Consider the following 26347-nt stretch of genomic DNA (forward strand, 5'->3'; position numbering starts at 1 on the left):
AGTGTAGGAGATGTGAGAAATGTCAACAGTAGGAAGGTGGACCTTTCACATTCTCCCAAACATAAGAAGATGGGTTTGTCGGGAGCATGGGGAAACTAATTTTTGGTTGACCCAACTCCTGAAGGCCATGGTGGGTTCAACAGTTATCTGTTTCACCAGAAGAAGAGAAGCGCACCAACGTGTTCTTACTGTGAGTGAGGATACAGTAGGACATGCCTTCTTTGAGTGCGGAAGGTGGATGAACGAGAGAGTCCGATGCTGTGCGTGCAGAAGTTGGTCAAATGGATGTAGACAATCTACTAGAATTGATGCTGACCAACTTCTTGAGGGTCAGTTGCCACGTTAGCAGAAAGCAGATGTCCGAAGAACATCATTAAGGATAATCGTCAGCAGTGTGGATGGTGATGGGACAGTCTGGGTAAGGAGGTAGTTGGGAGCCTCTCGGGGTCATCACTGCCGCTGACATGTCCAGGACTCACCAACCCAACTCAAGAAGACCTGCAGTTAGCCCGTGAGTTATGCCATGGCAGGTATATCTCGCTGCTGTACAAAAGGGGGAGGTGTTTTTAGTGGGTCCCCGGACTATGCAGGGAAACCTCACACACCCAGTAGTGCGAGCTGCTGGGCATCTGGTTGCCCAGCGTGTACTCAACCTCCTTTCACCACCCAAGTTACTACCTTTGATTTTATCAATCGTATAAAACAATCACTGAGAGCAAGGTGGCAAAGTGACTGGGTGACTACCGTCGATAATAAAATCCGACGGATTAAAGATTCACCTCTTGCAGAAAATCTCGTCGTGAGGAAGCGGTCCTCTGCAGGTTACGGTTAGGACATACGAGGATCACATACGAATACCTAATGTCAGGAGAAGCCCAACCCCTATGCACACGATGCAACTGCTGCATAACTGTCCACCACATTCTCGTGGACTGCATATGTTATGCGGCGTTGCGGCGTCAGTTTAATCTACCTAGAAACGTCTGTGATGTCTTGTGCAATAATAACAGAATTTTGGACCGGATGTTTCTCTTTTTGCAAAAAATTTAATATTATCATTTATATTTTTATGCTAGAAGATTTTTTTTAATAATTTTTAACTTTTACTTTCAATTTTGGATTTTTTGGTTCTATGTATTTAATTTTACTATCCGGGGAGGGGACCTTTTGCACAACCCATCGGAATTAGGTAAGTTTTATACAGTTTTTTATTCGATTATTTTAACGACTTCATCTGAGGTATTAGTTTTGAGTTTTATTTTGTCTTCTTGGCTTGTTTTAATGATATGATTAATATTACATTTACACCTTATAAACTTTATTATTTTGGAGTTATTTTACCCTTTTATTAATAAAATTCCAGGCGATGGTAACGCCCAGGTGTCACCCACAAACAACAAAAAAAAATTTGTAAATATGTAGAGGAGTAACTTAAATATATAGGTAACAATACATTTTTTCTCCTTTTTTTATATATCATCCAATCAGAAGTCAATATTGAAGTAATCTATATAATTAAAAATGAGATAGAGGAAGAGAAAAGTATGAGAAATAAAAAAAGAAGGCTGAATATTTAAGCAAAAAATAATAATAAATAGAAGCAAAAAAGAAATTATAAAAACGAGACTTATGGTGTGGGTTGGTTTTAGTACTCATGCTTTGAATGAACCTTTCTTTATCTCTCTCACACTGATGAGTTATGTATGAATTTCTCTCTCTCATTCTATTGTATATTCGTACTTTTTCTTAAATGGTAGCTATTGTGCAAGTAAAAACTGATCTCCCTTTTTTATCTTCATTTATCATCATCTATATCTATACTTTTTCTTCACTTTCCTCTTACTTTCTTTATCAGTCTTTCTTAAAAAACTTAACTCGTCTACTACAACTCCCTATTGATGCTTTAAATAGAGCGTACTTTTCATTGTAATGATGTGAACTGCATGGTGGTTAAGTATAGAAATTGAAGAGGATAGAGATGGAAAATTTTAACACCATTCTCTCTCCTTAACCCACACTCCACCCACCTAAGCGCTAGTCGGGGGATAAATCTTACTTTCTCATAATCAAATTCTCTTTTCTAAAAATTCTTTTTCTAATATTTAATCAAACATCTTTAAATATATTAATCATTAATAAAAAATATTAAAAGTAAAAATCATTTTCATGACAGATCAATTAACTGGAGTTATGTAGATAATAAAATTAATTTTTAAATTTATATTAAACATGTCATTACCAGAATACTACTGGCAGTTCTACCATTATACCGTCTCTGCTATTACTACCAGACTTATTAAATATCAACGATGTACGTAATAAGTGCCATTTACCACTACCAACATAACAAAACGAAAAACCCAACAATAAAAACACGTTAAATCTCATTCACCAGCTTTTCCTTACTTCGTTAACTTTTTCTTTTTTAAAGTGGAATATCATTTATACTCTTAATTAACTTTTTTCATTTATTTATTAAATTCATACCCTTTTAACAGACAAACCCTTGTAATTTCAATTAATTTTCCATTACACAACACATAAAAGAAAATATTTTTATTTTCTTCCTACTAAATTTTAACCCATTGTATGTATAATTGTGAAAGAGATAATTAAAAAATATTATAAAGAAATTAATTTTGATTTAAATTATTTTTTTTTTTTGTCTTCAGTCATTTGACTGGTTTGATGCAGCTCTCCAAGATTCCCTATATAGTGCTAGTCGTTTCATTTCAGTATACCCTCTACATCCTACATCCCTAACAATTTGTTTTACATATTCCAAACGTGGCCTGCCTACACAATTTTTCCCTTCTACCTGTCCTTCCAATATTAAAGCGACTATTCCAGGATGCCTTAGTATGTGGCCTATAAGTCTGTCTCTTCTTTTAACTATATTTTTCCAAATGCTTCTTTCTTCATCTATTTGCCGCAATACCTCTTCATTTGTCACTTTATCCACCCATCTGATTTTTAACATTCTCCTATAGCACCACATTTCAAAAGCTTCTAATCTAAAGCTTCTAATTTAAATTATAAAATTTTTATTTTATTATTTAATTAGACATCAGTTATTAGACTCATACAAATGCCCCATGAAGGAAAAGAAAAACTTTCAGGATAACTTTTTCAGAAAGGGAAACTTTCTACCGGTGAAAATAATGAAAAAACTTCATAAAAAACATAGGTCTGGAAACGCTTTGTTTTTGAGTTGTGGCTAACAAAAGATTTCACCCACATTTCAGGTTTTCTAATAAAAAGAACCCCTACTGTAATTTTTGGGACCCAAATTAAGGAGTAAAGTTGATGGTTTCTTAGGTAATTTGAGCTGGGGAATTTATAAAGTAGGTCCCAGAACTGTAACTCCAGTAGTTTTTAAGGAATCCAACGTAAAATACAAATTCAGTGTCGAAAAAAAAGTTTTTTTTAATATTTATATTACAATAGCTTTGTTAAATTACTAATAAATTTGAAAGATTTAATAACAAAATACTGACTAAACGTTATTATAATTACATAAATTAAAAATATTATAAATTTTACCTTTAATAAATAAAAAAACACAGATATGTCATATAAAAAAAGACTTTCCATCTTAAACATATCTTTATCTACATTTAATAATGTTAATAAATAATTAAAACTGTTAAAATATCTTAGAAAATAAGAGAGATACAGTTCTGGGACCTTTTTTTTCGATTTCCCAGCTCAAAAACCATAAGAAACAATTGAATTTTCCCCTTAATTGACCTTCCCAGAATTTCAGAAAGCCTTAATTTACCCGGAGGAACTGAAACTCGGGCGAAATCTTTTAACCTGTATAACTCGCTAACGAAGAGTTTTCAGATCTATGTTTATATGAGCTGTTTTCTTATTTTTAGCCTCTAGAATGAGTTGTCAAAGTATTGCTCTATACTCCTGAATCACTCTGTATATCCCAAAATATGAAAAAATCAATAAGTCAGTAAATTAAATATCTGGGAGAAATAATCTAAAATCCAATTCAATGGTTTTGATAAAAAAAATCCAATCAAATCAAAGAAAACTGGAATTGGCTACTATCTAACAAAAGTATCTACGTAAAAAAAACCTCTCAATAAAGCCAAAATTAGACATTAAAAATATGGTAATCAAATCAGAAATCAACCAGGCCTGAAATATTCAATTTGGAATCAGGTAAAATAAATGGAAGAGAAAAAAGAAACGAAAATCTTGAGAAAACTTTAGTACCAATAAAAATAGGTGAAAACTGAAAAGTAATAAAGACTTTTAGAAATATGAAACTGAGATATTCCGCCAGAAAAAGTAGAACTAAATTCTTTAGCCACCTTTTGAGACTGAATGATAACTGGCACACAAAACAGATCTTCAACCACATTTATAACAAATAGAACGGAAATCAATGGATCTTAGTGGTTCAAAAAGAATTAAGATCAATGAAAACATACTGGAAAGAAAAATGAATGCACAGTATTGGTTCAGGTCCTCAGTTGGCCAAGTTTAAAAAAACAAAAAATTATGTTTATAAGAACCTTTTTAATTCCATATGTCTCAAATCTGTTATCAGATTGCATTTTTATTATCACTTTTAACAAATTAAAATAATTTTAATTTATTACTGATACCTTTCTTCCTCATTAATTTTTTTTTTCACGTTATGAAATAGTTCAAATTGTGAAAGTAGAAAAGAAATATCTTGAAAAAAGACATTTATTGAAATAATTGAAAATATTTAAATTTATATCTTCTGAATAGAAGCAATGTGTGTAATGAATTGTTTTTTTGTTGTTTTTTTTTGTAGAAGAGGTACAATAGTTTGTTACTTTATGGTATCCTAGTCATATTAAAGTTTCTGATGAATTTAAAGCAACTGAAACATAAAAATCTCTAATCAGAGTTGATTTCTGTGAGAGTAATGATGTTAGTTATATCATAAAGGTATTGCTTGAAGAACTGAACAATTCAATGGACTGGTTTCAACAGTATGTTTAGATTAGTGAAGAGAAGGTAATGTGAAACTTTTCACGTTATAAAATAGTTCAAATTGTGAAAGTAGAAAGGAAAAATCTTGAAAAAAGAGTTATTGAAATAATCGAAAATATTTAAATTTATTTCTTCTGAATAGAAGCTATGAGTGTAATGAATTGTGTTTTTTTTTTGTAGAAGAGGTACAATAGTTTGTTACTTTATGGTATCCTAGTCATATAAAAGTTTCTAATGCATTTAAAGCAACTGAAACATAAAAATCTCTAATCAGAGTTGATTTCTGTGAGAGTAATGATGTTAATTATATCATAAATGTATTGCTTGAAGAACTGAACAATTCGATGGACTGGTTTCAACAGTATGTTTCGATTAATGAACAAGGTAATATGAAACCATTTTATTGCAAACTATTATTATTAAGCCTGGCATAGGATGCTTATTGCTTTAGGAATGGTTATGTCAGTTACAGGAGTCGCTTTTATTTTATATCAAATTGTAAAAAAATTTATTGGGTATGGTTCTAATGTAAATACAAATAAATTTATAATCTCAAAAGAAATGGCTTTACTGATATTTCAAATCTGTTTATTAACGACCAGAAATAATTATTTAAATGTAAAAGTATATGTATGGGAAAAAATATATCAAAGTTTACGTAAAAATATAATATTTTCTTTTTATTATTATTAATCACTCTTTGTAAATGGTAAAGGTTAGAAAATATATGTGGGTGGAATATAAACCACTCTAATACTTACATAGATATTTCTTTCTATTTAACTTTTGTTTACTGACTTCTTCTTTATAATCTTTTATTATTACTGAGATTTTTATTTTTAATCTATAAGAATGAACGTAGGAAGTAAAAACAAATGAACGTACAGCAAAAAGAAAATCTCAATAAAAAAAGAAAATGTGTGTATTTCAATTTAAAAGATTACTTTTTAAACAAAAAAAAAAACCTAAGAAATATCTTTTTACATTGAAACGAAAAATTCTATATAAATATTCACAGCATACAAATTTATAGAACATATTAATATTATTTTTATATTTTTAGAATCATTTGATTCAATTTGATGTTATTCTTTATTTTGTGTTTTTTATATTCTAATTTTCATATTAATGTCTACCAATCAATTAATTTATTCCTTTTCAAAATTCTATAAAAAATTCATTATTTTATTTGTCTTTAGATCTTCTAATATCATACTATATCAACCGACCTTATATTCAACATCCTCTTGTGAGACTGCATTGCAAAAGTTTTTTTCATTTTTCCTCTTACTATTGTGGATGTTTCACTGCCATAAAATATTATTTTCCATAAAAATACATTTAGGAATTTCTTTTTAATTAATTTTTTCTATATGAAATCTTTTCTTGCTTAAACCAGTTTACCTTAGTTCACCTATAATTTGTAATTTTAAATAAAAAAAATCCCTTTCAGCATGTCGGAAGGTAGATTTCACCAGTTCTAAGTACAGTATAAAACAGATTTCCACCTTAAAGTTAAGAAAAACTTTAAATTTACTCAATATGACAATGGTTACATGTGAAAAAAGTTTCTCATATTTAGCATACGACAAGCCCCCATCTTTTCATAATTCCAGCAACATTTTGGGGGAATCTCTTGCTGTAAGGGTTGGTTATATCAAAAATTGTTTCAGACAAAAGTTTTAGGTAATGTTTAGAGGACTAATGACCACTTTAAAAGGAATTGATCTATTAAGGGAGGTATGATTTTTTTTGTCTTAGAAACCCAATTTTTTCCATCCCCTGAGCCATTGTTTGGTGATACCCAAAAATTTTACTTAGATAAGTTTTAGGTCCTTATCTAAAGAATAGTAGGAACTTTAAATGAATTCGATATTTTACTTAGTAAGAAAGTTATAGCGATATATTTTTTTTCTCTTCGAATAGCCCTATTAGAGGGCACGCTTAATCAACTTTTTAGCTCATGCTTCTTTCATTTTTCTAGAGTGGTGTTCTTTGTCTTCTTGAGTCCATTTTCTCTTGAGTTTTTTCCTCTCCTGAAACTCTAATTCCTGTTTTGTTTTTCTGAATGTTACTCTGTCTTTTAAAATGTCTGAGTCTACTGAATCGTTTACTAGGTCTATTTCTTTAAGCCAGGTTATCTTGTTCTTGTTACTGTTTAGTAGGGTGAAGATCTGTTTTGTTAGTCTGGTGTTCTCCATTCTGTATATGTGCCATAGAATTGCAGTCTTCTTCTCCTGATTACATCTGTTATTTTTTCTATTTTGGAATATAGCTCTTGGCTTGATCTTTGTTTATAATCTAGTCCTGTATTGTTTTTTGGGACCAATATTTTCCATAAGATTCTTCTCTCTATGTCCTGTACTTTATGTAGTTTCTGCCGCATATAGTACTTTTGGTCTAACTACCGTTTAGTAGTGTCTTAGTTTGGTATTCCAGGAAAGGGATTTCTTGTTGTAGGTATTCTTCATGATATTGTATGCTTTTTCTATTTTGATTAATTTGTTTTCTAGAGTTATTTTTTCACTATTGTTCTGCGTTATCCATTCTCCTAGGTATTTAAAACTGTCAGTTCCAGAACTGACAGTTGTAAAATAAACAGAAATAAAATAGCCAGCTATTTTATTTCTGTTTATTTTAAGATGTTGTGGCACGTTCTTGATGTTTGTAATAGCGATATTTTGTTATTTCTGTTTTGGTCATCCTTTGCTGTAAGGGTTGGTCATATCAAAAGTTGTTTCAGACAAAGGTTTTAGGTAATGTTTAGAGGATAAACAACCACTTTAAACCGATTCGATACTGTTCCTATTAAGGAAGGTATGATTTTTTTTTCTTTGTACTCCATTTTTTCCATCCCCTTGGTCAATGGTTGGTGATACCAAAAAAATTTACTTTGATAAGTTTTAGGCCCTTATCCAAAGAATATAATAACTTTAAACGAATCAGATATTCTACTTAGTAAGAAAGTTACTAAGTACACATTCATCAGTAATGAGCACCTTCCCACGGTGCACTGCAGCGTGGAATTTTTCTAATAAATCCCGGCAGGATACAGCGGGACCTTCCATGTCTGCATCTGACAATTCATCGATGAACATCGAACGAAATGGCCTAACTTTGAAGTCCTTTTCCATAAGTCTTGCATTGTCGTCCGCGGTATACGAAGTTCAGCTGACCGTTTGTTCAATGGAAATTGCAATAGCAGCATACGTTTCTAACCGCGTTTCGTCCACTCTGAGGCCTGTCTTTAACACTGCTTAATTCAAACGCACGTTTTTCCCAAGCTAGCATTGTTGGTTTTCGTGGTGGCGGTTTATTTAAGTGTTGCCGAAACACATCAATAATTACCATAATTCTTTGATTCGTACATTGTTGTTCATGAACCCATACACTTGTCACGAACTTTCTTTTCTGTTTAACCTCCGGAACCAGAGGAAGATATGCATGAATGTAAATGAAGTGCAGTCTTGTACAATCTAAGGTCGACCATTTTGTCACTAACCGCTCCTCAACGCTGTAACTGCTCGTGTCAGCCATTTTAACACTCTGGTTTGCTCAGAATGTGTGACGTTGTAAAAAACTGTTGCCAATCGACCCCAAAGAAAATACCATACGTTCTAAAACACATATCCTAACTCATATTTTTCGTTAACTTAAGAAGTACAGTGATTTCCCAGCCACGCTGTACGTACGTTTGTCTGAACAATATTCTGTCGACCTCTGTAGTGTAATACTTTTAAACAACGCCTTTTATTCTTAAGGTTTCAGATTCGAATCCCAGATATCCCAGAAAAATGACTTTAGATAACTGAGCATTAGACTGTTATTTATTACTTTGTGAATAAATAGATAAATACAAAATTTTTTGATAATACAAAAAGATAGTTTCTTCAGAGTGACTTTTTAGTCCTGTTATCAAATTGTTAATGTCTGGTAATGTTTTTCTAAGAAAGGGAAATTTTGTTTTGTGACACGAAGTTGGTAGCGCTACTCAACCGGTATAGATACGGCAGTGTGAGTTGATTTTACTTGAGCTGTGTAAACTTTTATGCCGTTTCCGGTCGTGTTACGAACAGAATGTCTTTTACTATAGAACAACGAGTTTTCATTCTTGAACAATATTTTGCTATAAAATCGTTCGCGAGTGTAAAAGAATCATTTCAAATTAAATTTGTTGGTGTTCCTCCGCCAGAAAAAAATGTCAATTTCTAGGCTAGCAAACCGATTTCGAGAGACAGGTAGTGTTTGCGACAGAAAACGTAGAGGTCGACCAACTCGCTTGACAGATGACGTTTTAGAGAATGTGAAAACAAGATTGCTCAATTCTGCACGGAAAAGTTTACGAAAACTTTCCAAGCAATTTGGTTTGTCATATTCGAGTGTTCAGAAAGCTGCTAAAAAATTGAAATTGTATCCGTATCGCGTACGATTAGTCCAAGAGCTTCAGCCTCCAGATTTAAACAAGCGATTGCAATATTGCCGTTTTTTTAGGTCTCTCGTAAACGATAACGGAATCGAATTTTTAAACAGTGTTCTTTAGTGATGAAGCTTGGATCCGTCAAAACTGTCGAATTTGGGCGGTTGAAAATCCTAACGATTTAGGATTTTCAACAAATCTTTGCATCCTGAAAAAATTGGTGTGTGATGTGCGATATCTCGTCATCCTATAGTCGGACCCATATTCTTCGAAGACAGTAAATGGTGAAGTATACAGGAATGTTGTGCGCCAATTTGTGTCCCTCCTGGAACCTCAAGAACGGTATTGCTGGTTTCAGCAAGACGGTGCTACATACCACACGTCTCGAGAAACCGTGGATTTTCTGCAAGAGTTCTTTGATGATCGAATAATAAGAAAGGGCTTATGGCCTCCAAGGTCCCCAGACCTCCTGACTACTTTTTGTGGAGCTATATTAAGTCCAAGGCCTTCAAAAACAATCCTCACACTATTGATGAACTTAAAGTCAATATTACAGACTTAATGACGAATATTTTCGATGCAACTCTTAAAAAGGTTTCTGCTAATGTGCTGAAAAGAGTCCGTGCGTGTATAACCGCAAGAGGTGGGCATTTTGAGAATATTCTTTAACAATTATGTAAGTAATAGCTTTTTATTAATCTCTTTTGTAAGTAACAAATACATTTTTTTATTCCACCTAAATTTCCCTTTCTTAAATTACATTTAAATTTGGGTAACAGGACTAAAAAATCACTCTGTACTTAAAAATTAGCACTCTAGCTGGATTATTACAAGACTATACCTGTTTAATCTCTAATAGACTAGTGTTTTCCATTCGCTAGTGTGTATATATATATATATATATCATATAAAGTCAGCGTGTTCAGAATTATGTATTGTTTATTAGGAAGACCTACATAGCTAGGTTAATAAACTCCAGTCATGAGTATGGAGTATTAAATTGAACCGCGTTAACCAATATTACTACTTTGTATACAAGTCTCGTTGTATCTTTACCAATAATTTTGAAAATTAATAATCAGTTTCATAATAAAGGTATATAAAATCTAGAAAAAATAATTTTCTGTTAAATTATAACATTTTACCTTGTTTCTTATATTTTTCTTTAAAAATTCCTTCTCCCAAAAAAAATAAAGAATACTCTATTTTTCAATCTAATTCAAATTCAAGCCTGCGTAAAATTTTCATAATATATCTGTAATATTAAATAATTTTTTTTTTTTTTTTTACTTTTTAACCTAATTCGAGACCAATTGCGTAATTAGCCTAATTTCGGATCAGTGGAATTTTAGTTTTCAGTTTTTTTTTACGAGAGTTATTTTTTTTAAGGTCCGATCGGTCGCGAAATAAAAAACCAGCGCAAAAATCGGATGAACCTTTGCGCATGTGTTGCGCAGCGTCTCTAGTATGGCATTCAATCACGCCGCGTCACTTCGTTTAGTTCTAAACACGCAGCTAGCTCGTAAATATGTCTACAACAATAGCATCTCCCGCCAAGTGTGAAGTGCGTGCGGTAATTCGATTTCTTCAGGGTGAGGGGTGTAATGCAGTTAAAATTCATCGACGAATAAGTAATGTGTACGGTGAAACTTCAATGAGTTACAGCAAAGTGCGACAATGGTGCAGGAACTTTAAAACAGGACGTACAGATGTTCATGATGCAGGCGGTCAGGGAAGGAAGCGAGTTTCAACCGATGATCTCGTTGAGCGAGTGCATGAGGTAATTCGAGAAAATCGTCGGTTCACAATTTCTGTATTGAGTGATTCGTTTCCTGAAATTTCAAGGTCAGCTCTCTACACAATTGTGAATGAGAGACTTCAGTACCGCAAACTGTGTGCGAGATGGGTTCCCAAGATGATGTCCGACCGTCACAAAACAATGAGAATGGACGCCTACCTAACGTTTCTCCAGCGCTACCACAATGAAGGAGAAGATTTTTGAATAAAATTGTACAGGGGACGAGACATGGGTCCATTTCGAAACTGAAGGAGCAAAAGAACAATCCAAACAGTGGATGAATTCTCATTCTCCCAGTAAAGAAAAGAAGTTCAAGCGAACCTTCTCCAACAGAAAGTGTGTGGCTATTGTGTTCTGGGACCGAAATGGAGTTCTCTTGGTGGAATTCATGGAACGTGGTACGACCATCATTGCAGCATCATACTGCGTGACTCTTCAGCGTCTACGAAGGGCAATTCAGAATAAACGGAGAGGAATGTTGTCATCAGGCATTTTCTTTCTGGATGACAATCCTCGGCCGCACACTGCAGCTGTAACAAAAAAGCTCCTGCAGCGTTTCCGTTGGGAAGTGTTTGATCACCCACCATACAGCCCGGATTTGGTTCCGTCCGATTTTCACCTGTTTGCTCACATGAAACGGAGGACAACATTTTGACACAGACTTCGAGCTGCAGACCAGCGTAGAAACACGGCTGAAAACACAGGCGGCTCCGTTCTATGACGTGGGTATTGGAAAGTTGGTACCACGCTACGACAAATGTCTAAATCGGAGTGGCGACTATGTAGAGAAATAGCGTAACTATGTAAGTACTTGATATAAATAAAACTTTTTTTAATTTTCACTTTGGTTTTAATTTCGTGACCAATCGGACCTTGAAAAAAAAATAACCCTCGTATATGTACGCAATAAAGAAATATTATTTTAAAATATACTTTATTGTGAGAAACCGTATATTAATTCTCTTACACAATTATTAATGTATGAAATACTGTTCTTTAATGACCATTATTTAATATTCATTTTTCTGTGGCTGTTTATAACGTTTGAATTACGCGGCTGGAACCTGTATCACAATGATACAGGTTCCAGCCGCGTAATCAACCAATCAAAAGCCACTATTTTCAACCATTGACCAATAAGAAGCTATTATGTTTAATCTATCAGTTCTTTTTTTACACGACTGCCCAAAAAGGAGTGTAATGTATTTAGAGTGTATATATGTTCGTTCCACCGTAACATCTCAACGGCTGAACCGATTTAGATGTATGACCACGTGTTCGAATCCTTGTGCTTTTCCGGGAGTGTTATAGACTATATAAACAAACAAAAAATAAAAATAAAAAATATATATATATATATATATATATATATATATAAGTGATACAAAAGAAAAAGGAAATAATCTGGAAACTGATCATACAGATTTTTTTTAACCTCCGGATCTATCGTTAGGCACTGCTTCAGAGGATGAAATGAAAGATTTGTAGAGTGTGTGAAAATGCCATGCCTGGTCGGGATTCGAACCCAGGACTTCCGGATGAAAGGCCGAGACGCTACCACTCACGCAACGGAGGCTGGCGATCCTAGAGCTTGAAATAAGGAAAGGATTACACATATATCAGAAACGCTTTGTTATTGAGTTACGACTATGTATGTATATAATATACAGAGTTATCATAAAAGAATGGTGCGGTTTCAGTAATTCATAGGAAGATTGTAGGGAAATTTCTAGATGTTATATTGGTATCCCTGAAAGCCTCCAACCGAAACGTTTGTATATCAACAGTTGTAACCACAAAGTGACTTCTTTTATTGTTGTTGCGATGAGTTTAGCCAGTTACTATGTTCTCGGATAAAAACAAAGCAAAGTGTGTTTTATTGATGGCCGAATTAAAATCCGTAATTTTAGTTCAACGTGCGTTTCGACGTGAATTCGGAAGAGATCCACCACACACAAATAACATAACACGTTTGTTCAAACGATTCGAAGAAACCGGATCGGTTAAGAAACAGAAATCAACCGGCAGACCAAGCGTACCAGACGAAACGGTTGAACTAATTAGACGATCGGCAATTAGAAATCCTGGGAAGTCCATCCCCCGTCGAAGTGTCGAATTAGGTATTCCAAAATCAACAGTTCACAAGGTTTACATAACAAATTTAAATTAAACGCTTATAAAATCCAGATACTGCAGGAATTGAAACCCGATGATGGTGTTAAACGTTACAATTTCGCTGTTGAAATGTCGGACAGAATAAGTGAAAACGAATCATTTTTAGACGATATAATTTTTACAGACGAAGCTAAATTCCATGTGAATTGATGCGTTAACAGACACAATTCACGAATATGGGGCTCTGAAAACCCACACGCAATTATCGAGAAACAACGCGATTCGCCTAAAGTTAATGTTTTGTGTGGTGTGATGAAAAATCGTGTAATAGGGCCTTTCTTCTTTGCTGAAAAAACAATTAATGGAGTTGTGTATCTTGACGTGTTAACCGATTATCGCTTTCCTCAGCCGGATGAACTCGAAAACATTCATCGACTTCATTTCCAACAAGATGGTGCTCCCCCGCACTTCAATGCATCGGTCACGGACGCTTTCAACGAAAAATTTGGAGATCGCTGGATAGGCCGACAAGGATCGGTACTTTGATCTCCAAGGAGTCCAGACACCTTGCGATTTTTTCTTGTGGGGGTACATCAAAAGCGTTGTTTATACACAAAAAAATTCGCGACGTAAACCGCTTAAAAACAGGATTAATGAAGCGATGACAACTATTAACGAAGAAATGTTAACTAATGTTTGGAGAGAAGTCGAGTATCGTTTGGACATTTGTAGAGCGACTAAGGGCGCACATATTGAAATTTAAAAAAATGTTTGAGACGACAAATTTGAAAAATAAAAAACATAAGCTGTAAGTAAATCTGTTTTAATTTAAACCATGTTCAAAACCGCACCATTCTTTTATGATAACCCTGTATATTAGTTACGTGAAAATAAATATTTTCACTAAAAATGGACCGGCTATGTGGCGGTGGGATAGAGATATTTCGAAAAATTGTATTTATGGTTCGTTTTGGCAATTATTCAGAATATATATTAGTTACGTGAAAATAAATATTTTTACGAAAAACGGAAGAAGAGAAAAGGTTTTAGACCTGAAAAATTGAATAAAATAGATCCCAGAACCGTATCTGCAGTAGATTTTGAGATATCTGGGGGTAAAAACCAATATATTTGGGCAAAAATCCCTATTGTTTTTATATATATATATTTAACGTAAAATAACTGTTAAATATATATTACACATAACATTTTTAAATGAAACATGTAGAGAATTTAATTTTAAACCTAATGGTGTAAGATAAGTTTAATAAACAAAGAAAATTTCGAATTGTGTTTAGAAACATTACATTATTAAATTTATCAGAAAAGTACTTAATTAATTCAAACAAAAACTAAATTCTTTGTTGGTGATGTGAAAAATGTATAAAAACAAAATTTTCTGTTAAAAAACTGGAAATTACACAATTGTAAAATAAAAATTACTTAGATAATAATTTTTTTTTATTAATGACAGAAATACAATAAATTATTTGAAATGTTATTAAGTTTAATTGTTGATAATAAAATAACAGCTGATCAACAATACACAATACTGTATTAGTGTTAAAATCATACTGTTAGGTACATTAAGCATATCGGGTAACTGTACTGTCATAATCGAAGGTTTTCAGTGAATTTTAGCATGAACGTGATCGGTTTTCCATTGAAATAATACTGTATTTATTTACAACAGAGGAATACGCTGATGTGGTATTCAATTCGGCTATAATGATAATGCTACATCTGCTGCAATAGAATATTAAATAAGTTTTCTAAATAAAATTTGAATTTTTTTAATTTTGCTTTGTTTTAATAAACTTATTTTACACCATTTTGTGTAGAATTATATTCTCTACAAGTTTTGTTTAAAGGTTTTATGTGTTTATTACCCTTTTAACAAAGTAATTTTACGTCAAGCATAAAAAACAATGGCTATTAACCCTATTTAATGGTTTTTACACCAGATTTTTTAAATATTATTGCAAATAAAGTTCTGAGATCTATTTTATTCGATTTTTCAGGTCAAAAACTATTAAAAAAATCACTAATTCTTTCCCTTATATACATCCTAAAAATTTCAATACGACCTCATTTCACCAAGGTAGCTGAAATCCGAGTGAAATATTCCATTAGCCATAACTCGTAAAAGAATTATTTTAGAACATATGTTTATATGAACTTTTTCCATTATTTTCACGAGTAGAATAGATGATGAAGATCCCAGGAGGACTTCGTGATACACTCTGTATATAAAAAAGTATTTTAACTCATCAGCGCACAGCTCAAACCGTGTAACCTACATAAGTTATTTTGTAGGTACATTGTTTATATAACATTGGCAACTCACTAAGGAAGTATATTGGAAAACTTTGTCCATAAGGCATTAGGAAGGTGGGCAATGTTTTACAAAAATTCTGTATCTCAAAAAAATCAAAGATGTTATAATCGTTAAAATGTTCCCTACTGCCGTTACTTTTTAATCTTTACATAGAACTAGCATGTTAAAGAACAATTTAGATCCGGAGTAACAGTACAAGGTGAAAAGATAAAGATGTTACAATTTGCTGATGATGTAGTAATTGTAACTCAGAGTAAAAATGATTTAGAAGGAACAATGAACGGCATGGATGAAGTCCTATGCAAGAACTACCACATTAAAATAAACAAGAACAAAACGAAAGTAATGAAATGTAGTAGAAATAATGAAGATGGACCACTGAATGTGAAAATAGGAGAAAAGATTATGGAGGTAGAAGAATTTTATTATTTGGGAAGTAAAATTACTAAAGATGGACGAAGCAGGAGCGATATAAAATGCCGAATAGCACAAGCTAAACGAGCCTTCAGTAAGAAATATAATTTGTTAACACCAAAAATTAATTTAAACATCAGGAAAACATTTTTGAAAGTTTTGTGTTTGGCGCATAGCTTTATATGGAAGTGAAATTTGGACGATTGGAGTACCTGAGAAGAAAAGAAATTTTGAAATGTGGTGCTATAGAAAATTGTTAAAAATCAGATGGGTGGATAAAGTGACAAATGAAGAGGTATTGCGATAAATTGATGAAGAAAGAAGAATTTAGAAAAATATAGTTAAAAGAAGAGACAGACTTATAGGCCACATATTAAGGCATCCTGGAATAGTCGCTTTAATATTGGAAGGACAGGTAGAAGGAAAAAATTGTACAGGTAAGCAACGTTTGGAATATCTAAAACAAATTTTTAGGGATGTAGAATGTAGAAGATATATCGAAATGAAACGACTAACACTAGTTAGGGAATCTTGCGAGAGCTACATCAAACCAGTCAAATGACTGAAGACAATAAAATATATACTGGTATACTAATTTTTTTTAGCCAGTATTAAATTTTAATTAAAAAACACTTCTAGTGTAAAATTTCACCAAACAAACCCTCCGGTACACAATTTAAAAAAATAAGAAAACAGAAGATTGAAAATATTAAGAAAAATTATATCTCCGATTGGTATTTTTCTAAAAAAATCATCTACACGTCTAATTCAAACCAGCTTAACAACTGAATTAAAGCTGCTTTCTACAAGTAATCATGTTTCATATAAAATTGAAACAGAAGAAAAAAGTACAATTGAACATCAAAACCAGGAAATCGAGAAGTAATGATGCTAAATTATAAAATATTAATAATAATAAAAAAATAATAGATTATAATGATTCCACAACATGTTACTTAACTATAATAACATACAAATACAGCTAAAGAAAGAGTAGCTTTAGCCTGAATTAGGACCCAGATAAGTAAGAGGATTGAAGATCACCCAGCTAGGAATCAGAATGCCATACAAAAAACCTGAGACTCAAGCGAAAAAAGTGACCTTGAAGGTGACGGGGCGAAGGACAGCCCCCTGTGGAGCCGTCATGCGTCTGCACTTGTGCGGATGGGCGACGGTGATGAAGTACAGGAACTCTGGACTCCTGGACCCTAAAGGCACCTCCTGGGCCCGTGCAATGCTTAAACTGCAGGACCGACCTTGGAGGAGGAGAAACGGTGAGATAGGAGTTTTAGTCAGTAGAGTGCGGGTACATTTAGGCTCTTAATAACATCTAGCCGAACCTGTGCGAGTCCGGCACTCCTCCATTTATCGGGGGATGCGTAAATGGTATTTCTAAGACTCATCTATAATTTATTTTATAATAAAACAAAGACAAAAAACAATATGTGCGCCCTTAGTCGCTCGACAAATGTCCAAACGATACTCAACTTCTCTTCAAACGTTAGTTAACATTTCTTCGTTAATGGTTGTCATCGCTTCATTAATCCTGCTTTTTAAGCGGTTTAGCTCGCGAATTTTTTGTGTATAAACAACGCTTTTTATGTACCCCCACAAGAAAAAATCGCAAGGTGTCAGGTCTGGACTCCTTGGAGTCCAAAGTATGGGTCTTTGCCGGCCTATCCATCGATCTCCAAATTTTTCGTTCAAAGCGTCCGTGACCGATGCATTGAAGTGCGGGGGAGCACCATCTTGTTGGAAATGAAGTCGATGAATGTTTTCGGGTTCATCCGGCTGAGGAAAGCAATAATCGGTTAACATGTCAAGATACACAACTCCATTAATTGTTTTTTTCAGCAAAGAAGAAAGGCCCTATTACACGATTTTTCATTACACCACACCAAACATTAACTTTAGACGAATTGCGTTGTTTCTCAATAATTGCGTGTGGGTTTTCAGAGCCCAATATTCGTGAATTGTGTCTGTTAACGCATCCATTCACACGGAATGTAGCTTTGTCTGTAAAAATTATATCATCTAAAAAATGATTCGTTTTCACTTATTCTGTCCGACATTTTAACAGCGAAATTGTAACGTTTAACACCATCATCGGGTTTCAATTCCTGCAGTATCTGGATTTTATAAGCGTTTAATTTAAATTTTTTATGTAAACCTTGTGAACTGTTGATTTTGGAATACCTAATTCGACACTTCGACGGGGGATGGACTTCCCAGGATTTCTAATTGCCGATCGTCTAATTAGTTCAACCGTTTCGTCTGGTACGCTTGGTCTGCCGGTTGATTTCTGTTTCTTAACAGATCCAGTTTCTTCGAATCGTTTGAACAAACGTGTTATGTTATTTTTGTGTGGTGGATCTCTTCCGAATTCACGTCGAAACGCACGTTGAACTAAATTACGGAATTTAATTCAGCCATCAATAAAAAACACTTTGCTTTGTCTTTATCCGAGAACATAGTAACTCACTAAACTCATCGCAGCAATACAAGAACTGACTTTGTGGTTACAACTGCTGATATACAGACTTTTGGGTTGGAGGCTTTCAGGGATACCAATATAACATATAGAAATTTCCCTACAATCTTCCTATGAATTACTGAAACCGCACCATTCTTTTATGATAACTCTGTACATTATTATATATACAGACAACTCATTTTGATGAAGTTAATAGTATTTAATACATTGCACTTAGTAAAATTTAACTTGTTACAATAAATTTTTTATTTTTTTTGGACATTATTGGGTTACGGGGAGGCGCAAGTTAGACATTTTCCAGAGGCGCTTCATACCCTCATTACGGCACTGTGTGGCACATCCTACGAAAAGAAAATCTTAATACTTTCCGCCTCCAGAAAGTTCATAGTTTGCGGCCAACAGATTACCCCCAACGGTTAAACTTGTATCATTGGCTTCTTGACAAGCTGATAAAATAATTCAATTGTCTTTACTGATGAAGCAAATTTTACAAGAAACGTAGTCTTCAATTCTAAAAAATAATCATTTATGGAGGGATAAATCATATTTTATTAGTTTCCAACAAAGATTTCCCATTAATTTTTGGTGTAGCATTATTTATGATAAAATTCTGGGGCCGTTTATTTTCAAAGAAAACCTTACAGAAAACCTTACATTTCTTAAAAAAATAATTTACCGGCTTTTTTGAAGGATGTACCTTTACAAACTAGATTGCAAATGATTTTCCAGCACTATGGTACAACATTAGATTTTTCTTTAGTAGTTAGAAATCACTTGAATGCTAATTTCTTAAACTGGATTGGACGTGGTGGACCAATCGATTAACTACCTTTTCTTTTCCTGTTTAGCCTCCGGGAACTACCGTTTAGATAATATTTCAGAGGATGATATGTATGAGTGTAAATGAAGTGTAGTCTTGTACAGTCTCAGTTCGACCATTACTGAGGTTTGTGGTTAACTGAAAACCCAACCACCAAAGAGCACCGGTATCCACGATCTAGTATTCAAATCCGTGTAAAAATAACTGGCTTTACTAGGACTTGAACGCTGGAACTCTTGATTTCCAAAACAGCTGATTTGGGAAGACGCGTTAACTACTAGACCAACCCGGTGGGTTAATCGATTAACTATCACCGTCACTTGAGTTAACACCACAGATTACATCATTTGGGACCATATGAAAACGATAGTAACCGACAAAAAGTTAAAACTAAAAAATAGTTACTCATTAAAATATGAAATGCTATTGAATTTGTACGAATCGATCCTGAGATGAGACGTAAAGTCACTAGAAATATTTTACATCGGACAGAGTGCTGTGTACATTGTAAAGGGAAAATTTCAAACAATTACTGTTACCATTTGAGGTTTGTTATTCTGTTACTATTTTCCATTTCATATACTTTTTTTTTGTTTTGCGATATTAAGAATAATGTTTATTAAATACAGAAAGAGTAATACAATTTTTTGTCTATTTTTGTCTGTTTTGGTACAATAAAAAAACCTATTTTTAAACGTTTTTATTTACTTTTTATTGGCTATATTTACATTAATTTTTTCAGAATTAAATTCTTTACAAGTTTTGTGACTAAATATTTCATATTTATTAGTCATTTAACAAAGCTATTTTACTACATGATTTTCGACACTGAATTTTGTGTTTTACGTCGAATATCTAAAAAAACTACTGGAGTTACAGTTTTGGGGCCTGTTTTATCCTATTTTCTTGCTCAAATTACACAAGAAACCACCAACTTTATTCCTTAATTTCGGTCCCAAAAATAACAGTAGACTTCTTTTTATTAGAAGAGCTAAAATTCGGGTGAAATTTTTCGCTAACCGTAACTTTAAAACAAAGCGTTTCCAGACCTATATTTATATGAACTTTTTTCATTATTTTCACCAGTAGAACATATCCTGATAGTTTCACCGTTTCTTCGTGGTACAATCTGTATAAGGGGCAATTTTTTTTCGTTTGTCCCCGCCGTTTACATAAAAAACTACTGAACCAATCATTACGAAATTTTAACTATAGCTTTCTTATGACCCCCCAGAATGTTACAACAGTTCAACCTCACCAATTTTACTGCTATATAAATCCTCCCTATATTACAAACATGTAAGAAAAATATTTAAACACAAAAATTGCAATAACTCAGACCTAATCGAACTACTGGGACAGGCAAACGCCTAAAACACTCGATCACATCTAACGAGGCCTCACCCAAAATTTCTTCTAAACTGTGAATCGTGATACGAGCAAAAATTGGTGCTTCCAATATTATAACATGGTAATAAAAATGCTGAAATGCTAACCGCGACGTGGTCAGGAGTCAGAACCCCTTAGTCATAAAGAAAATCTCATGTGGACACCACATGACTTCCTTGTACGCCTATTAAATTATTAAGGCGTACGACACGGTGATTAATAATACATTTGCCCCTTGTATAGCTTATTATTTCGGAGTTATATTACCCTTTTAATAATACCTACCGGGCGATGATAACGCCCAAGCATTTTTCGCCCACAAACAACCAAAAAAAAAAAAAACATTAAATTATAAGAACACATTTTTTAAAATCAAAAGTGCATACAATTTTATTTCATTAATAACTTCTGATATTTTTCTCTTTTTTATTGTTATTATTGAATTTATTTTTTTTATTTTTTTTTTTACCATCATAGGTTAATAATTATTAATAAATCCTTATACTTAAATTTTAAAAAAAAACTTGAAAAAATATATGTATATATGAATTCGGATTCTAATCGATGTGCCTTCCTCTTGTAAGATCTAAATATTTGATTAATTAAAATTTTATTTGTCTGTAATTCCGGAACCAATGAAAATAAGTACATGTTATTATATACCGTTCAAAAGCTCTCAATGAGAGCTTATTACTGCAGTTAAGAAAAAATCCAAAATCCAAAAATAAATTTTAGATTTTGAGCTTTTTTGAACACTTCTACTTTAATCGATTGAAATCAAAATGGAAGGTGCACAAATAGATGTTACAACAGTTCTAAATCTAAAATTTCAACATCCTAGGAGTAATAGTTTTTGAATAATACGAGATACATACGTGCAGACGTCACGCCGAAACTAGTCAAAATGAATTCAGGGATACCGTTGAAATCTGGAAACCGAAATTTCTCGCGATCGTAATACTTTCTTTTACTTCGTACAAGGAAGTAAAAATTAATAAATAAATAAAAAATGTGGCAAATTAATTAAAGGAGCTTTCTTATTGATTATGATAATTACTAAAGTAAGACTTAAGCATCAACATTCCCAAATTTCAAATAAAAAATTGTCGCGTGTTCGCGGCTCGAACAGAATATTGAGAGATTGACAATTGAAAATGTTTATATAATTACAATTTATTAGTTTAAAAACGTAGTTAAAATAAGAAAAATCAATAATAATAATGAATATAGTAATAATAATAATAATAATAAACGACAATAATGAAACAAATAATAAAAATAGTAATCACAATCTCAGTACAATAATAATATAGGGGTTTCTTACTCGGTAAAAAAAAATCTTATTTATAAAACATTGATCCCTTCCAAAAAAAAATAATAATTTAAAAGAGAATTGTTAAAAAACATTGTAAAAATAGTGATTTTTTTACTAATGAAAAATCTGCTTGTCATTTTAGGTCCTAATGTAATAAAGGTTCCGTGTTACTTTAATTTTAATAGCCCTTTAAGTTATGAAAAAATACAACAAAAAAAAATTAAAAGAGTTACAACAAAAAAGAAAAACAAAATAACCCACCGGGTTGGTATAGTGGTAAACTCGTTGTCGTAAATCAACTAATTTCGAAGTTGAAATTCTCATGTTCAAATCCTAATAATGATATAGTTACTTCTATTCGGATTTGAATATTAGATACTGAATACCGGGTGTTCTTTGGTGGTTGGGTTTCAATTAACCACACGTCTCAGAAGTAGTTGACCTGAGTTTGTTCAAGATTATAAATTTACCGGTACAGTTACATTACACTGACAATTCGCTAATCATTTTAATTGTTATTACGACTATAAATAAAAGTATTAAAAGAAAAATACATAATATTATACAATAAATAATTAAAATATAAAACCCACTTACCAACAATCTTCTAATGCGTCCTAGCGCTTTCGGAAATGAATTCCATCTACAGGAACTTAATTTTTTTTTTCTTTTATTAACTAAAACTTTGTCGTCATGAGTAGAATTGATAGGTAAAACGTATAAAGGTGGTCGTCATGTGTTAAAATTACATCGAGTTAACGTCAAAGTGACGTTAAGTGACGCAATCTTCACTAACTTAATGTCCATGACGACCACCTTTATACATTTTACACACTTTACATAACAATTCTACTCATGACAACAAAGTTTTAGTTAATTAAAAAAAAAAAATTAAGTTCCTGTAGATGGAATTCATTTCCGAAAGCGCTAGAACATATTAAAATATTATTGGTGAGTGAGTTTCATATTTTAATTATTTATTGTATAATCATACCAACGGGCCATGTTTGATAAAATTATTATAAAATATAATAGTAATGAACTGTAGTAGAAATAACAAAGATGGTCCATCTTTGTTATTTAATTTTAATTTAAATTAAAACTAATCAGCTACAAAAATTATCATTTCAATTTTTTAAATATACTTTAAACTATAATTATTAATTGATGTTAAAGAACAATTTAGATTCGGAGTAACAGTACAAGGTGAAAAGATAAAGATGCTACGATTTGCTGATGATATAGTAATTCTAGCTGAGGGTAAAAAGGATTTAGAAGAAACAATGAACGGCATAGATGAAGTCCTACGCAAGAACTATCGCATGAAAATAAACAAGAACAAAATAAAAGTAATGAAATGTAGTAGAAATAACAAAGATGGACCACTGAATGTGAAAATAGGAGGAGAAAAGATTATTGAGGTAGAAGAATTTTGTTATTTGGGAAGTAGAATTACTAAAGATGGACGAAGCAGGAGCGATATAAAATGCCGAATAGCACAAGCTAAACGAGCCTTCAGTAAGAAATATAATTTGTTTACATCAAAAATTAATTTAAATGTCAGGAAAAGATTTTTGAAAGTATACATTTGGAGCGTCGCTTTATATGGAAGTGAAACTTGGACGATCGGAGTATCTGAGAAGAAAAGATTAGAAGCTTTTGAAATGTGGGGCTATAGGAGAATGTTAAAAATCAGATGGGTGGTTAAAGTGACAAATGAAGAGGTATTGCGGCAAATAGATGAAGAAAGAAGCATTTGGAAAAATATAGTTAAAAGAAGAGACAGACTTATAGGCCACATACTAAGGCATCCTGGAATAGTCGCTTTAATATTGGAAGGACAGGTAGAAGGAAAAAATTGTGTAGGCAGTCCACGTTTGGAATACGTAAAACAAATTGTTAGGGATGTAGGATGTAGAGGGTATACTGAAATGAGACGACTAGCACTAAATAGGGAATCTTGGAGAGCTGCATCAAACCAGTCAAATGACAGAAGACAAAAAAAATAATAATAATATTATTTTTTTTTTAAAGGTGGGAGATAAATCTTACAAAAACTTTTTTAAAAATATTAATAAATTTGCTTAAATAAAATTTTCTCTAAATCTAACGATGCCATATTCAATAAAAGCTAAAATAAGAAAAGTTAAATTTTGAAAAAAACGTTTTTACATTTTAAATCCGGGTCTTAGTCGTAAAAATTAAAATTTTTGTGGGGTTGATTTATGAAATTTTTTTTTTTTTATTATTAGATATATGTATAATATTATTTTAAATTTTTTCTGTAATAAAGTTTTCTCTAAAATGCCTCAATAAAATCAAAATTATTTTTTTTTCGCTAATCCCTATACTCTTAACAAATTTTGAAAAAATATACGATCAATACCCAATATATATAGCAATATTTCAGCCAAATTTGAAGATATCGTTTTAGTCAATCCTATGATATAAGACCAAAAGCAGTGCGATATATGTACATAAAATATGTTTTTATTTGGTTTACATGAACCCTAAAATATAAAGATTTGAAAAAAAAAACATTTTTGGACATGAATAGCATACTTTCACCTTTAATATAGCTATTCTAGTTATATTAGCTGGAAAAGTAAAATGAATTTTTTACGAAAAATTACGTCATTTTCTAAACAATTTTTTTTTTTTAAATACCTGATATTTCAAAATCCTATTTATGTGAACTGTAAATGTAAATTTTATAGCATGTTATTTATTAAAAAGCAATTTAAAAAAAAAATGACTACCTGAAAAATGATTTTTTAAAATTACTATAAACTTTAATTAAGTAAAAAATTTAATTAAACCTGCATAAATGAAAAAGTCTACAAACAAATCGACCCGATTCTTAGTTCAATAAAAAAAACGAAGGAATTATCATTTTTTTGCCGTACTAAAAATACCTGAAAATCGAATTCTATAACAACTGGTCATAAAGAATTATTAACAAAATAAACCTGTAGAAAATATTTTTGAAAAATTCAAAGAGATGTTCAAGAAATTGACTTGAAGGTTGACGACGCCTGTGATTAAATGAAAATTAAATATACGCAATTCAAAACAATAGATTCAACGTTAAAAAATTATAAAGGCATAACAAAGTGGTGGTCAGGAAACAACGATCCGATAGAATGAAGAAATACTGGGAAAATCGAAAGGCCAAACTAATACAGAAATTCAAGAGGAACTCATATATGGATGACTAAAGTGGTCCAATGTGGCCTCAAAAACAAAAAAATTAATTAAATCTAATTCAATAATGGGGATTAAATATATAATAAAAAAAAAAGATTAAAATTGTCTAACGGTTTTTAAATTTTAATTGAACATCGATCGGTATAAATAAACTTTAGAATGTGATAATTTGTTTTAAAAAAATAATTAATTGTTTAATTTTTACATACCTGTTTTGAATAAATGCTGATACAGTTAACTGCTTAATTTAATTTAAAATAATTTTTATTAAAATTAATATATATATATAGATTTTTTTTAGGCGATATAAAATTAAAAATCTATTGTTAAATAATTATGTGTATACATATACATATATATATATATATTTATTTATTCAGTACATATTAAAAATTTATATAATATTATTAGTAATACCTTGTGTTACTCCTTTTTACTTAACACTAAGAAATAAGCCCGAGAGGAAGTTTTAGCTGGTTTGCAAACTGCCTGTGCGATGTTCGGAACAGAATGAAGTGAGGTGGTGACTCTCAACGCGTTTAATTCACTTCTCACTTCTCGCCTCACTAAATTTCTCTTTACTCTTTATCTTCTCCTCCCTCCAATTCTAACACTCTCATATTCTCTCATTCTCTATATAACCATCCTCTTTTTCAATCTTTCACGCAAAAACCATTTTTATTTAAAACTTTTTTATTATTAGTATATACTAAATTTCTATAAATAAAACATTAAAATTTGTAAAAAAAATTGAAATTTTTAAATTTCTATAATTTAAACATTTTTTTTTTAACTAAATTTATATAAATACAAGGTGACCCGGCAATGCTTCGCTATTGCTAGATTTCAGTATATATATATATACAGAGTCATTCACGGGAACCGGATGTTTTTAAAATAATCAATAGTAAATATTCAATTTTTTAAGAAAAAATTGAATATTTACTTTAAAAAAGTTTTATTGGTACTGAAACACTTGTTAAATCAAAGCATTTGTTACTTACTCATGAACAAAAAATTATGTCCGGCAAGTGATGTCCATTTTGGTCAATACATT

At 31.9% G+C, this 26347-nt stretch overlaps 1 protein-coding gene across 1 annotated transcript in view; it reads right to left on the reverse strand.

Moving 5' to 3' along the window:
* Positions 1 to 25786, reverse strand: part of Tdc2 (Tyrosine decarboxylase 2) — an 84268-nt gene extending 58482 nt beyond the window's left edge. Inside the window, exon 1 of the mRNA XM_075381655.1 lies at positions 25708 to 25786. The gene's annotated coding sequence lies outside the window, so the exon portion shown is untranslated. The remainder of the gene's footprint in view (positions 1 to 25707) is intronic.
* Between the last annotated feature and the right edge of the window lie 561 nt (positions 25787 to 26347).

The sequence above is a fragment of the Lycorma delicatula genome, chromosome 13 (genome assembly GCF_047948215.1).
Source record: "Lycorma delicatula isolate Av1 chromosome 13, ASM4794821v1, whole genome shotgun sequence".
Lineage (NCBI taxonomy): Eukaryota > Metazoa > Arthropoda > Insecta > Hemiptera > Fulgoridae > Lycorma > Lycorma delicatula.